The sequence below is a fragment of the Myzus persicae genome, unplaced genomic scaffold (genome assembly GCF_001856785.1).
Source record: "Myzus persicae strain clone G006 unplaced genomic scaffold, MPER_G0061.0, whole genome shotgun sequence".
NCBI classification, from domain to species: Eukaryota; Metazoa; Arthropoda; class Insecta; order Hemiptera; family Aphididae; genus Myzus; species Myzus persicae.
In genome coordinates, this window is record NW_019101570.1 from 400,038 (window position 1) to 417,217 (window position 17,180).

At 25.5% G+C, this 17,180-nt stretch overlaps 1 protein-coding gene across 3 annotated transcripts in view; it reads right to left on the minus strand.

Annotated features, from left to right (window-relative positions):
- Positions 1-17,180, minus strand: part of LOC111029734 (gonadotropin-releasing hormone receptor-like) — an 89,437-nt gene that overhangs the window by 63,025 nt on the left and 9,232 nt on the right. The window contains exon 1 of one of the 3 annotated variants that reach the window (XM_022308870.1): positions 9,803-10,104. The exons of the other annotated variants lie outside the window; for them this stretch is intronic. The gene's annotated coding sequence lies outside the window, so the exon portion shown is untranslated. Of the gene's footprint in view, positions 1-9,802; positions 10,105-17,180 lie in introns of those variants that run through there. 3 annotated transcript variants of the gene reach the window in all.

The following is a 17,180-nucleotide window of genomic DNA, read 5'->3' on the forward strand; positions in this document are numbered from 1 at the left end:
ATAATATTATCTATATTCTATATAGCATAAAAGCTACGACAACAAATACACGAGTATTCTGGAATTATTTTTAATATCTAAATGATAAAGCTATAAAACTTATCTTTTGATGCCTGAACTATCAGTAAAAAATGAATAAAATGTTGACAGTATGTATAACGATATTCTATTATATACAATATAATTAATATAAGTAATACACTCCTCAGTTTTTGATCGTACACAAGTATCGGTCTTGTTAAAGCGGTTATCGTAAGTCACGGTGTCATGTGACATATCAGACGAAATAATAATGCCATAATAATATAAAGTTAAATTTAAACTCGGATCATGTCTCGCAATAACATACCAAAATGAAATTTATCAACATATTCCTCACCTCCACCATCTCCTAAACAGGACAAAAATCAATTAAATTTGTTTTTCTCTCCGAAGCATAACTAATACTTATCTCTCTTAAATCATAAGTCCCTTTATCGACAGAATTCAGTCCTCCTGTCACTTTTAAATTCAATGTATGGTCACGAACGACACAAACATTCTGTCAATTTAAAACAATGATTCTGTTAATAAGTCACCACCGATAAACATTGAAAATGTTACCAACTTTGATGTGCTAAAAAATGATTTTATTTCTATTTTGGGTTCAGATAAGTTTATACTTTTACCACATCAAAAGATTACTTTATAATTAAAACACTTAACAGCGTTGTTTACAAGAAATTATTGGATCATATCAGTACTTCAAATATCATATATTTATGTCCCACATTATTTGAGCGTATCTAGCTACCATGTCACAATTAACTAAGAAAATAAAAATTTATTTTCTCGAGAGTAGGATAAACTATCATCAGCAACTAGACCGAGAACATATGAACCATTTGTCCTTTAGAGACTTCTAAAAAACACCCTAGATTTCATCTAAGCAAGAAAGAAGAAAGAATATTCTCTGGTGCTAACTCTTAAATCCAATCAAGTGGAAAAGAAGAGAGGTGGACGGAAAAAAATATCCCATGTGAACTTGATTAATTTAGCAACTATTGCAACAATATTAAACTCTTAAGAAAATCATTGCAACTGATGACGAATAGAATAATCAAATGCAAGTTGTAACTGACATATAAAATTGTCGAATATTTTAATCCAATTTAAATAAATAGAATTTAAACTGAGACAAACATAAACATTTATTTGAATTGTGAAAAATAAGTCTTTATAAAATTCTAGGTATTTAATTTAAGCAAAAATAGTGAATATAATAATTATTTGAATGATATAATAAGTAAATATTCAAAAATTCAGAACAACTGATAAATAACTCCATTCTTAAATACAATAACTATTTAACATTGCACTCAAAATTATAAAAATTAAATTATTAAAATTGTTTTCCCACACAGTTTAAAAAAATTTAATTCAAAAATATCAAAAGCCGTAATGGCCATTTACCTTTCAGCCTGTTTTCAATTTTTAACCTCCTAAGTAACTTACACCTAAATACAATATATTTTTTAATTTACCTTTATATAAACATTTATTTACATAACATTGTATCACTGTCCAATTAAATATATACTATACATTTATATAATTATTAATACTTAGGTATAAATCATGAAGTATTTTCTATTTATTGTACATAATATATACAAAATAATAATGTCATTGATGATTTTCTTGGGAATATATAATGTACTCGTATAATATACAAAGTGTGTTCCAAAATTAAAAACTAAATTAATGAGCCCGATTTGCATACATTTATGAAACTGTATATATATGCTTACCTTTTCTTGTAAATAAAAATAATACGTACCAATTGCCTACATCAAGGATAACATAATTCAACAGAAGATTTGACTTAATACGCACCAAATTGTAAGTCTGACGTTAATTTAATAACCACTTGTCATATCCAGCCTTTGTGGCGTCATTTTATTTATTGAAAATAAACTAACTAGTATATAAAAAGTTATCTTAAATTATTTCAACAAAAAATATTAATAATAATATTAATTTTACTACTAATATAAGCATTATTCACAAGCTAAATCCCTTTATTTTATATAAGAGTATTGGAATTTTTATTTCTTGGTGAATATATTATTACCTATTTCTATTGCAACGAAAAGAATGTGATTCAAACCTTTTACAAATAACAGTCATGAGTATAAATTGAGGGTTGTCTAGAGGGGAGAGTGGAAGTTAAGGTTCTCAAGCTCTAATATAATTAACAAAAAAAAAAAAAAACAAAATCATAAGTGTTTAATTTTTAGCTGTGCTTGCGATTTCATTTAGTATTGTAAATTTGCAAGTCATAAATAATAAAACCATACACATAATGATATTTTAGATTCTGAGTGAAGCAATGAATACATTGATTTTATAATGATGTGTGTTTGTATGTTTATTTATTTGTTATTTTTGTGTGTGTGTGTGTGTGTGTCTGTCATCACGGTTTCTTGGAGTAAAAGTGCTTCGATTTTCTTCAACAGCAACTTTTCTGGTAGGAAAATAAATCTAGTTGGTGCATGTGTGAATTTAAAATTCCCAATAGTTTTCAAAAGCAACAGGAAAAACAAACAAACAAATAAAGGAAAAACGGGAATTTTTACACAAAACCAGTTTTCAAAATACTCTAATAAAAATGACTATAGATACATGAGATTTTCACTGATTATTTGGGTAAGCATTTTCTATACAGCATACAATTTTCAAAATATTTTAATTTGCGTTGAACAATTTATAGGCATATGACATATTTTTTGTCAGTTTATTATTTGTTTTTTTTTAAATAAAGTCGATAAAAAAATTTTCGCTCGGTCAAAAAACTTGAAAATGTTATAGAAGGTTCTTTGTAAGTTGTTTTTAACGATAATATTTATGTTAAATTTAATATAAGACTTTTTATAAGTTTGTCTACCTTATCAAAAAAAGAAAATTTCTACCGGAAAGTGAAATTAAATTTTTAAGTGCTTTTGAAGCTCAAATTTTTAAAACATTGGATGTTCACTCGATTTCTCATATAACGATTTTCTTATTTTGTTGTAATTCAAAAATAAATAAATCTAGATACTTGACATGTACACCATGTGTTTATTTTATCAATTCATATACTTAATGAAATATTCAAAATATTTAGAGTCATTTTGAGCTGTTTACTGAGATTTACAATATTCATATCTTTTAGTTTTTTTGTCTATTAATGTAAATCAAATTTTATTGGTTGGGTTAAAAAACATGAAAATTTGATACAAGACTCTTGATATATTGACACAATAGCAGTTGAAAAATATTAAAAATACATAGGCACGATTTTTTTTTTTTATAATGATTTAAAGTTTAAATGTTGACAAATGTTCTTAAATTGAAATTTGGAAAATGATTTTGTAGTTAAAAATGTATGAAATGTTCAATTTTTATAGCTAAAGATTGAAAATTTAAAACAAGGTTCCACTTATGCAGTTTTTTCCATAACTAATAAATCTAAAAAAAATATATGGATACAGTTATTTTTTACAGACATTTTAAGTTCAAATTTGGATAAAATTGCATATTTACACAAAGAATACTATCATTTTGTTGCAATTTGGTTTCAAAACAGCCCAATTTTACATAGGAATATTTAATATTTTTCTAGATTCACTGATAATTTAAGAATAATATTATTTCAACTTACCAGCTACCATATTAATAATAAGTACCTAATAACATTATAAAATATCACAGACTGACAAACCGTCCCGCTCAGAATCGTTTTTCGTGTACAATGATATTATATCATTTAACTAAAACATAATGCCATACATTACAATTTTAATATCATATACTACAGCGACCTCCTAGACCTTTTTTATAAATGTATTAATGTACATATATTATATTTAAATATTAATCTTTAAAACATACATGAAAGGATTTGTATTTTCTTATAGAACTTAATTCTATAATTAAATGAAAATCACACTAGCACTTGTTGTATTAGGTACATATTTTTTTTTAGTTTTTAAATAATTACTTTTAATACGAAAATAGTGCTCCAAGCATTTCATATTGTTTCATGATAGATTATATATTCCACATCGTCTGTAATTCTGTATGTACTCTGAAATTACTCTTTATTAATTATTAATTATTTATTATACAATTGGTAACAACTTATAGTTCTGGAAAGTTTCAGAAATTCTTAATAAGCCAAACTCCACTTGGAAACTTTTTTCGAATGCGATAATATTAACGCTTTAAAATTTATAATACAACTAGTAATACATTAATATATTTTGCAATTTGATGAACATACGGTATGATTTAGTAATATAATATTATACATATTTTTACTGTGCGTAATCTGTTATGACACTTTGGCTGTAGGTATAATATTACAACCAATAATATCTGTTTATGCGAATTAATATATTTTATTTAAAAATTCATAAATTAGGTATTTATTAGTTAGTGATATATGTATAATTTTCTTTTTTTTATAAATAAACAAAAAATTTTTTTTATAAAACATGAAGCCATTTTTATTACTGAGAAAGTCCTCCGTATTATATACTTGCAAAAATAACACCAGATTTTCTTATTCTGTTGGAGTATAGTTTTTAAAAGAAAATATTATTTTTAACATCAAATATAAATAAAATTATACGAAATAAAACTTTTTATGGCGTCTGTCGCAATTGGCTTCCCTAATTTTCTTTTTATAAATTTTCAAAATACTTTCAATTAAATATATTTTTGGTGTACATTAAATAAATTTATATAACTGCGCATGGTAGATTTCATAATTATAAAAGTCAACTAAGTTCACCATCTACAAAAATTATATTGGCTATTTTCTATGTAACAAACTACATATTACATAGTCGTACATTTTGTTTAGGTACAAAGTAACTGACTAACTCTATTTATAGTTACCTACATGGTCTGCTTCGAAATTTCAACTAAAAAACTAAATTATAACAATAGGCACTACTCGTGAAGTATACTAACATCATATTTTATAATGTAGAAGTTTTTTGAATAGTCCCTATAGGTTATATTAAACCCTTGTAAAATATAGGTAAGTAAATTAAATTAATATAAATCCTAAACACAAGTTTCTTCAACTACAAATTATATACATACCTAAATATATCAAATATTTATTTAACGAAAATAGTAAGTACCCAAAATTATTTTAAGTAAAAAAACATGTAGTGTTGTCAAACATATTTTCAATTTTACTCATAAATATAATAAAGTAATATAAGTAGCATTATAACTTTATATTGTTCGAAAAATATAGAAACGTGTAATATGTTTAGATATGTGTAAGGTCTTAATGATTGCCAATGAAATTGATAAATTAATATGATATCGATATCGTGGAAAACATTAACATTCGATACCATGATGTCGTTATAATATTATTAATCAATACATCTAGTTTTATCGAATTAAAGTTGGATCGCCGGTTTCGTGAATTAAAACATTTATCTATTTGATGAACCAAAAATGTTGTTTTGAGAACGAATTATTTTAGCTACCTTCTTAAAATTAATTCAGAATTCATACCAAAAACTAAATATTATGATACCGATAAAGATAAAATAAACTACATCGAAATCGAATAGATTCAGTTTTTACAAAGGCATACAAAATTACGAAGTATTTAATTTAATATAGATATTTATCTCAAATAAGAGCTAAAATTGTATGTTTGTTTTACTTAAATTCAGTTTTGGACAAATTTAGTTTTATTAACAATTCAATTAAAAATAATTCTCGATATCTGTTTGTTGCACTCACGAATTACATAGAATTTTTTCTTCTTTTCGGTAAATGACCTAATTTTGTTAAAATGTATAATATCTGTCTTATTGTTGTAGCAAGCCCTTCAATTTGTTTTTAGCTCTGTCAATCAGTTTAATCAAATTTTCATACATTGAGTTTTCAACTGGCTGAACATTATTCTCATTACAAAGGTTCAGTCATGTCCTTTTTAGACCGATCCATTAAATAATTCGTTGGCTTCAAATTTTGAAACATTCACTTGACATGCAATTATTGTTATTTTAATTTCAACTTTATTGATAATTTATTCAATTGCATATTATTATAATTTATATCATTTTTATTACAAAAATAATACTAACACATTTAAAAAAAATTTATTTTATTTATCTACACGTAAATACTTTTTTTAATTTTAAATAAAATATTTTTTTATATTTTTTGGAAATAAAATGAAAATTATCAAAAAAAAGTATATTTTTATATATTTATAAGTTAGTACCTAACTAATAACTATACCTATCCTTTTTAATTATGAATATTAATATTTTTCAATAAAAAACATAAGTGTAAACATTTTTTCCAATAGTACCAATGTGTATTTGTTTATAACGTATTTACCTTATAGTCAATACTCAACACTGTACATAGTATGTAGTGGATACAAAATGTTACGTATTGTATTATAGTCATATTTTAACCAAAAACTTTTTTTTCGATCAATTTATATTTACTGTAATAGTGTACACTGTACATCATGGAATAGAATGTACCTATATTTAAACTATAATGTGTAGAGTTCATGATTTTTAACTCCTTTAAAGTTCATAACTTGTACTAGGTAATTGTATCAATAATAAAAATGTTTTTCTTTTTCCTGCGCATGTATTTAAGACTGCTGTATTTAAAAACAAATTAATAAATTCAATCAATAATTAAATAAAAATATATATCATCAAACGTATTACTATTTTGTTTTTTATTATTATAAGATTTCAGCTACTAAGGTCATTACCCTGGTACTATGGGGGACGGACGGTTGGTTTGAACATGTGTTGTATATTAGTGACAAGGATTTGTTACTAAATATCCCGGGTGGTCACCCATCCGGGAACTAATAACACCAACCGGCGGCACACCGTGCCATACTACGCAACACTTATTACTATTATTGAAATAAATAAATACTAAATGAAAAGTAACAAAATAATAAAATAAAATAATAATAAACATTGAATTCATTGTTGGTCCAAATAAAAGTGTTTTTATTAAAAATATTAATATTTGATCCTATCAATTACTGAACATTTACAAAATTAAATGTATTTTTATTTCTTTGTTAATACAAATAAATCTTGTTAGTTGTTACTGTGAAGTATAAATTTAAAATGTATTATTTAATTGTATTTACTTCATGTTATTCTAAAAAGTACCTTCTATTTTGACCTAGTAGGAACCTTGCAAATACGGATACTCTAGCTAAAGTATAGAAAACGTAGGTATTAAATCCTAAATATTATAATTTATAACTTATTAGCTGCTAAAAGGTCAACTTATAAAAAATATACAACCTGAACTTACAACTTATCAACATCCTAAATATTTTTTGTAGTTTATATTATATTATCAAAACCACTATGAAGAAAATGTAATGTGTGTGCGTTATATGATTGGGTCCAACATCAAAGTTTAGACAAAACCATAATTACTATAACAACTTGTAAGATACTAAAATCTCATAGTAAATAAAAATAAATAAATGCAACAAAACATATGGTTTTAAATATCTTAATAAATATAAAAAATAATGTATATATTTAATAAAAGACATAGATGATTTAGTTTTATTCTTTAAAACTATATCTTATAAAAATGTCATGGTTTTGTTTCCAAATACGCGTTATAATAAACATATACACAAAAATAGTTTATTTTAAAAAACAATTATGGGTTGGTTCTATAATGATTAATGAAAATAAAAATAAAAATAAAAATAAAAATAAAAAGGTATTCTAATAAATTGTATAACATTAATAATAATAATAAAAGTTGATTGCAACAGTTTGAGTGCTAAAATAAAATACAATTTTAAACTTTATTGCATATTTTAATATGTCGATTTATTGACAAATAGATTACAGATCAATCAGATATTAAAATATTTAATAGCGATGACGTTTTATACAATCGTAGAACTTAAAAGTCACAGGTGGAGAACTGTCCAGAAAAACCAACGACGCATTTTGCAAAATAAAAATTAATGAACATAATATAATTAAAACAATAAAAGGTCTCAAATTTGTATAATATTATATACTCAGACGGCCAACATTTATTTTTAGTGGAGTATAATTTATATTACAGTGATCTTATATATATATATATATATATGACAAAATTCAAAAAAAACTATAGAAGTTAGGTTTACCATCAAAATTTAAAAATGCTATACAGCAGATAAGAACCATCTGATAATGAACGATTTTGACAATATTGAGTATTACTTACAATAATTTACCGAAAGAAATAAGAACTGTTATTGGTTTCATAATTTTATAGACACATCACACGCAACTGAAGCTTGTGTTTGCACGTTTATATTTTATTTTGAGAGAAAATAATATAATTGAAAAGAAATTGTCTGGATTGAACAGGTTTCTACAGAAAAACTTATTAGGTTCTAAGTGTGAATAATAATTTTTCTCGTATCAATATAATTTTAAAAGCAAAATCCCATTACTGAATACTAAAATATTTAATTATAATAGTATTTATCTACCACATAGCAAAACTATATAAGTTATAAACTTATGACTTATAATTAATAATTTTATAATGTATTAAATATCCTAATATAGGAATAATATAATAATGTTTTTTTTTACCGCTTATTTAAAGTTAACTGTTATATTGTACCTACATTTTACAGATATTTTAGAATTATTTCATCAAAGTATAAAATCATAATTCTACATACATTTATATATATTGTATTATTTTATAAAAAAAATTAATGATATTTCTCTTGTGTAATTTCAAAAAAATGTATTTTATCTTTTGAACCAGTACTATATGAAGATGACTACGAATAGAATTATAATCTCAGCACATCCTGCCTTGCTAGTTTCAAAGTGTAAGAAATTAAAAACATTTTTTAACAACTTTTAATTTCAAAATCAATGATAATACTAATTTTAAGATGAAAAAATGATAGTAATAAAATGTTAAGGATTTTATAAATATATAATAGTATGATAATAAGCAAAATAAAATGTTATTTCATAAACAGGAAATAATAAGATATTTTTGTTACCTAGCTAAATAATCTTTAAATGCATATAGGACATATACAATGAGTAAATCAACGGTAAATATGCAAGTTAGCTCTTTTCTTATTTTTTGAAGTAGCTATCCCCCATATATTTGTCAAAAGTAAAATAAATTAGAAAATTATTAATTACAGTATTTAATACAAAATTGCCAATTAGAAATTAAATTATAGTTGACACAGACCGATTTAATCTAAACAAAGTTGCAGGAAAACACATCATAGTTAAAAATCGAAAAAGGTGAAATATGAATACATGAAAAATAAATATTTTCTACGTCGAACAATCACAGTTGTATAACTATTATCAACAACTATTAACATCACTATTATATTGAAACAAAACACAAACCTACATTATACCTTCGAGCAAAGTGTTAAATGAAATGGTACATGCAATACATTTTTGGAAGATGACAGGGTAATCAGACATCTCGCAGACTTATCCTAGTTGTACAATTTTATACAGTCCTTAGTCCCAAGTATAGGTATAGTGTATACGCATATAATTTTAAAAATGTCGTGGTTCAGTTTATACCCCAATTTTTAGTGACTAAAAAACGGTTTTCCGATATAGTTTCACATATATTATCATGATTTTAGCACATTTGATCTCTATACGATTTGACCGATGGAGGAAATAAGTACATCAATATTCAATATACATATAATAGTAGTATTATTAGCACCTACCTTTCGGGAAAGCGACCGTATAGTTATGTGAAGATTATTTTGCCGAGTGTCGTCCGGTGCTGGACAGTTCTTTTTCAGTAATTTATTTTTTATTTTTTCATAAACAACGGGAACATCATTAGATATTACTATTATATCGTGATCGAGTATAATTTTTTCCAATTGGATTGGCTGATCTTCTAGCAATTTAAACACGACGGACCCGCGCGCGGAACGGAACGATTGTTCGTTCGAGACGCCGTTTCCGTTAAAGTACCCCGGCGGTTCTGTTATCAAGCTGCCAATAGAGAGAGGCACACTATCGGAGCTTCGGCGGCGACCGTTTGTCTTGCACATGCGTTTGCCGCGAAGCGCACTCGGCGAATACATGCACGCCCGTCCGCGGCGTTGTTAAATTTATATACATTTGGTGGTTAATTTTTTTTTTTTTTTTTTATCAGGTCTATTGAATATATTTTATAATATTATTATTCTCCTTCCGAGTCGACACTATCATGGGTAATAAATTATAAGTCTCGGCCAACGCGTTTAATCGCTCGCTATATCGTCTGTTTTCTTTTCGTATTCGCATTATTAAATGCTGCGCGGCATAAACCTATACATAATAGTATAATACATAATACACGTGTACATAATATTACATGCGCCGTATATTTTAATTTACAATTTAATGTACATTTAACTAGGTGCAATAAAAATCCGTAAAAAATTCAATACTTAATATCGAATAATTTATACGTTCTATTTTTTTCAATATATTTTTTACACGTTTCTTATAATAGTATAGCATATATCCTATTGAGACGTTTATCAATTATTATTGTGGTATAGTATACCTACGTTCCAGCAATTATGATTTTACTGAACATTTTTATAAAAATGAAAATAGCTATATTTGTTTTTTATAGGCTCTTGAAGAAAGCCATTTCAAAAACAATCGGATATTTAATTTTTTTTTAATGTTGAATAGTTTGAATGATAATTTAAACATTCCAATAATTGTGTCAATTATTCAAATTGGTTGAAAAATTAAATGAATTCTAACTATTAGAATAGGTACTAATACTAAAACTATTCGAATTTTTATTTGATTTAAATTTATATTTATTTATTAATACATACGTACATTTAATATATTTTTGGATAGCTATTTGTACAACAACAAACGTGTACCCTTTTCCTTTTATAAATACCTAAATTGTTAACCATCACAATAATAATTTCGGGAATAATGAACAGGTACTAATAGCAGCGACTACCCTGCTTTTAAAATTTAAAATTCGAATAGTTTAACTGTTAGTTTTCGAAAAGTTCGAACTAATTTTATTTGTCCAACATTTCAAATATTTGATATAATCATTGAAGTGTTTACATTATAATTCAAGCTATTCAACATTTTAAACAACCAAATACTTTACTGTACTTGAAATGTTTTACTTTAAAAAGAACTTTACTTTACTACAAAGAACAAACATAGCAACTTTAATTTTTATATACATAGATCAATATAATATTATATTATTTTATACATATACATTATACTTATACAACCATTAAATTTAAATTTTCAAATAAAATAGCATAAAAATTAACTTGAATTGAAGTTCCCTAATTTGTATTATCTGTTCTGCCTTTTACATAAAAGTTGTATACTTCGAAGTGAACGTCTATACAAAACATTGAAATCACGTCACATTTAATATAGTGAAGGTCTTAAATGTTATAAATTATATTAAATCTCATTATCTAACTCTATAATACAATGTAATACATAATGCTTATCAATAAGAGCTTAAAATGTTATTGGTATAATTGGTTCATTTTCTTTTTAAAAGTCGTTGAACATATCATATTATAGATGTATTTTCAAGTAAGTACACTAAGCATGCTCACTCATTTTTTCTTAAATTAAACATTTGTTCAAAATTTGAGTTTTAGATTTTGTAGGCCCACTTAAATACAATATTTTTAGATTCTTGATATTTTTGTAATATTTAAGGAGTCCTAACTGGAGTAACAAACGAGAACTCTCCACCCCCTTTCGACTGTTAATTTTTAGTAGATAATTTTTCTATTTTTAACCTCCAAAATCAAAATTTTAACTAGGTAGTAGTTTTGGAGTTATTTAAATTTGGGTACAACATATAATAATAACTTTATGGTAATGGGTTTGGACGATATGAGGGATATATTTTGATGTATCTAATTAATATTAATCCATCGACATTCAGAATTTGATCGAAATTTTCAAGTATAATAGTAGGTGTAGTAGATCCAAGATTACATCTGTTTTATATTTCTGAAAAAACATTTTAACAACTGAAAAACTACTCGTTTAAATTTTGAATTAGGAAGTTCAGAATGTTCTTGAAAATTTTCCACTAAACAACTAACTGTACAAAATTAGGGACTTCATTTATAAAACAGAAGTTTAAAACTTCGCAAAAGACTCTTTAATTAGTACGAAAAAATCTGAAGAATTTAAAAATATTATTGTTAGGTTGGGCAAGTATATATTTACAAATTAAAAAAATTTTAATTTTAATAGGTTCATTATTAAATTTAAAAAAAACTTTGGTGAGCATGCTCGTGAATAACCCGGTGTACATTAAAAAAATGTGCCTATTTACATAATATGTATAATGCCACTTTGAAGATTATCATGTTATGTATTTCTTAACTAATACCGTAAAACATTTATACTGCAATCAATTATAATTAACTTGAAAATATTACGATAATTAATTGTATAATTAAAAATACTTACGATTTTAATGACTATTACACAAATTATGTGGAGAGGTTATGAGAAATATTAAAACCTTAACCTAGCCTATCACAAACAAAATTATATACAAAATATTATAAAATCTCACACATTTTACAGATCACCGTCATAATATCCAGGTGGCAGGTAGTAATATTGAAAATATTTTTCACTCTTCACAATGAATCTATATGAATCTAAAATATTCAAAACCACAGTGTTTAGATTAAAAAAAAAACAATTTTCTGTATTTAAACAACGAAAATTGACTTTCAAAATGTCATCTTTTTTATATCATGAAAAAACAGTTATACTATTTTATTATATAATATATTTATAACCATAAATGAGTTAGTTGAAAATATTTCTCATAAATGTTGTTTTATGTTACAAGTTGAATACGTTTATTTTCGATATCCGTAGGTAACACATTCTATAGTTGTAGACCATTCAACATTAAATTGGTCATTCCTAATATTTTTGAGTGGTTTTATATAGGTTCATAAATTATATTTTACACAAGTTATACGGTTTCCTCAAAAACATTATTTTATAGTTATAAAATTAGGTAAAAAGTAAAAGGACTACTTTATTTGTATAAAGGTAACGAAAATAAAATAGTACTGTAGCTAGATAAAAAATACATATGCAACTATTTATCGACTGTAAAAAATACCAGAGTTATCATTTTTTTCAAATGGTGTAAATCCAGAATGTTTTAAATCATAAATAAGTTTCGATCATGCATTATTATAAGATTAGTATTTCTATATTTTAAACTAATTTAAAAATCTCAAAAATATATGTTTTCAACTGCAGGTGTACAATTTAATCTGAAAGTAAAAATATATCAAACTTTATTTTTGTTGAAAAATGAATAATTTGTTACCTAATATTAGTAAATACGAATATAGTGTATATAAGTATACATAATGATTAATGTGAACACAAAATAATTGCATTATAAACATTCAGAAGACCTGGGGTATGCTTTACAATACCCCCACCCTAATCCACTGTGTGATTAATAAATTTACTTTAGTAATTACTTCACTAATTACTATACATAACACTATTTCTGTTGATGACATCAATCACCCCTCTCAATAAACGTCTTATCAATTAAATTGAATGATTGGGTATCAGTTTACTCTTTTAATGTGTCAAATTTAAATTTGTAAAATCAATACATGTATGGGGATGAATCAAAATAAAAAAATAATAATATGATATCTGCATATTACGTGTATATTTTGATTAATATAATATAAGACTTGGTTGTTGAATGGAATAATTGTGTAAAAATACTTTTTAAACATATGAAATAATTATTTGTCTACCAAAATAATTTTATGATTATAAAGCTATGGCTATACATTGTATACATTCAAACAATATGTTTCGGTATTTTATATCGAATGATAACCGTTGATAAAAGGTCATATTTAGTTAAACTTCTTGGAATTGTTATGATTATAAAAACAAAATTACCAGACAAATGATTTGAATTACCTAGATTACTGAAGGACACACATCATAGTATGTATACTAATACTAAATATTTTATTTAATACTGATAATAATATTAATAAATAATAGATGAAGAGAAATAATAACAATACTGTGATAGTATTTTACAGGTTTATTCAACAATCATTCACACCCTCTTTTTTCCCCAATAATGCAGTTATTTAAAATGTAAATTTTGTAATTTTCGAATATATTTAATGAACCTATTTTCACATTTTTTTTTTTTTGTTGTAGGTCGGTAATACCTAAAGTAGTATTCTATGAAGATATACAAACTACTCTTTTTCAAATGAGACCCCTCTATTCTACTGTTAATTATTTAGTAGACGATTTTTCTAAATATTTATCTATTTTATATTTTTGTAATAGAATTTTTAAGGACTTTTATTCCCAGTATAAATATTTTAATGACTGAGAAACTACTCTTTCAAATTTTGAATTTGTTGTAAAAAGAAGGGTTCTAATTGGAAAAACAGAGGTTTGTATCGCCTAAGGTCACTCCTTAAGTAGTACACAAAAACTCGATAATTTTAAAATATGGTACATAAGTAGGCATATCTAAAATTCCAGGTATCAGAATTTGAATAATTTAATTATTAAAGGAGAATAAGGAGATGAGCATACTTGGAAAATCATCTTGTTTATAAATAATAATTTAAATACAATTTTTGTTTTCTATTGTTTCTATTATGCTGTAAATATCGTTCAACAGATATAGTACAGTGGCTTGGTGGAATGCTACTGGGAGTAAGTAACGGCCACAGCTACTAGCTCCCGGATGGGTGACCACCCGGGTTCATAGTAGTTAAAAACCTTGCAACACTGTATGTGTTTGCTACCTACCAACCCTAACAATCTTAAAAAAACCAACCTACCGTACCAACCTTACCCCTACCACAGTTCATAACCCCTACAACAACAACTAATGGCCTTAGTCGCCGGGCTTAAGTTCAAAAGAAAAAAAAGATATAGTACCACATATATCATAATATATAGTATATTAATTAAATATATGAATAATAATAATAATTTATACTTTATAAATTGTATTCACGTTTAATAATAAAATAACACTTTTTAAAAAAAAAATAAAAGAAAAAGTACCTATGGTAATATTTTAAAGTAGAAATACTTTGCAATGGAACACTGCTTCTCTAGTACTCTATGGCCCGTGCCACAGATATGTCAAATAGTCGAGTCTTGATAGTGATGACCCTGGGGAACAGTCCCGACTCCCGAGTCGATATTTAAGACCCTAGATAAATATTCTGAATCAGTACCTAGCTTCAAGATCGACCAAAACACATTTATTCACCATTTCAACCACGTAAATTTAATTTTATACAACCGTGCTCCATGAAATAAAAATAAACTTCGGATAATAAGTAGGAACACCTGATATAGAAACCCACTATGTTGAGTATATTGCATAAACAATCACTAAACGTTTAATAAATCAATAGTAAGCTAATAATGGTCTCTGAAACATGTTTTAGTGACTCACGATTGGTAGATTGATTCATTGCGTTTTAGTGAATCATTAAATAAATCAATTTTGTATGTAACTCATCGGTGTACCTAGTAAACCAGAGAACTCGATCTGCTGTACAGTAGATTTCGAGTACACCACATAACTGAGTAGGTCACTGTAATGGATGTGATAAAGTTGAACTCAATGATAACTTTCTGTATAAAAACGATTCTGATTAGCTGACACTGTACCTATATGAGTCTTTTAGTTCTAGGATATTTTATAATATATTTTATATTTATATAAATAAATAAAAAGTAATAATATGGTAAGGTAAGTTGAATCTGATTTATTTTTTGACAAAGACATTGCTCGTATTATATTATTAATTATTATAATAGTACCAATACCATAATATAATAATCCTGTTACCTCAGAATAGATCATACACCCTACACACATGGCCACCTAATGAATAAAGAGCCACCAAAAACATGCCTTACATGCGGATATACAACCTCAATCAAACATATCCTTACCGAATGTAGAGACACAAAAGAGGCCCGACAAAAACACAACATACCGGAACACCTTAGACGCAGACTCAGACCCCGGCAGTGGGCCCTAACGAAGAATCCATCAAAAATATGATTTTATTTATGAGAGACATTGAATTTTACAGTTTAATTTAAATTATTTAAGAACTTAATATTATTATCATGTAAAAAGCAAGCCAATGGTCACGCTATTGAGGCTTTTTCTTTAATAAAAAAATAATAATAATAATATTGTTATCAACTTATAGTCATCAAAATATCATACAATTTATTTTTTAAATATTTTCGTTGAACCTATAACCTAATCGCTTAAAATCATTCTAAATATTTTATAAATGTTATTGTGAATAGAAAATTATAATCAAGTATTGGTAGAATGTTTCAAATTCCTACGGTAAATACTTTTTGAATTACATACAACAAGATAATTGAAATTGGTCAAAGAAAAGTCATTATATTTATCGAATAAATATTTATTTAAATTCGTCAACATTTCAACTCAAACGATCGGAAGAAAAAAAATCATGTATTTTCAATATATTTCTTAAATTGGTATAAGAACTTATGAGGAACCTCTCATTAAATTTTAAAACTTTTTTGACTTCATAAAAAATGTTGTATTGTTATCAACATAAAAAAAAATAAAAAAAAAATAACTAAAATAAGACAACAATTTCAAATGTCTATAAATAGCTCAAAGAGACTAACTATTTTGTACATTTTAATATTTGGTGAAAATATAAAGTTTCTACGGTTACATTATATTGTAACAAAGTTGGAAAATAACAAAATCAATTTTATAGAAAACCGTTGTTAAGGGTGTAACTGCCCCTAAAGTATAGGTACAAACAACTAACTAAATCCAATTTGTTACCAGAAACCACGATCAAACTTCAAAGTTTAATATTGAAGAATTATTCCTGCTCCAAACAAATAGGTATATTGTAATAACTAATACTTATAGTTATCGTAATTTAGTATGATTGCTTTGTGGTGTACAATGTACAAACTAAGTACTGATACAACTGGCAAGTTAAATTACATCTAATTTTG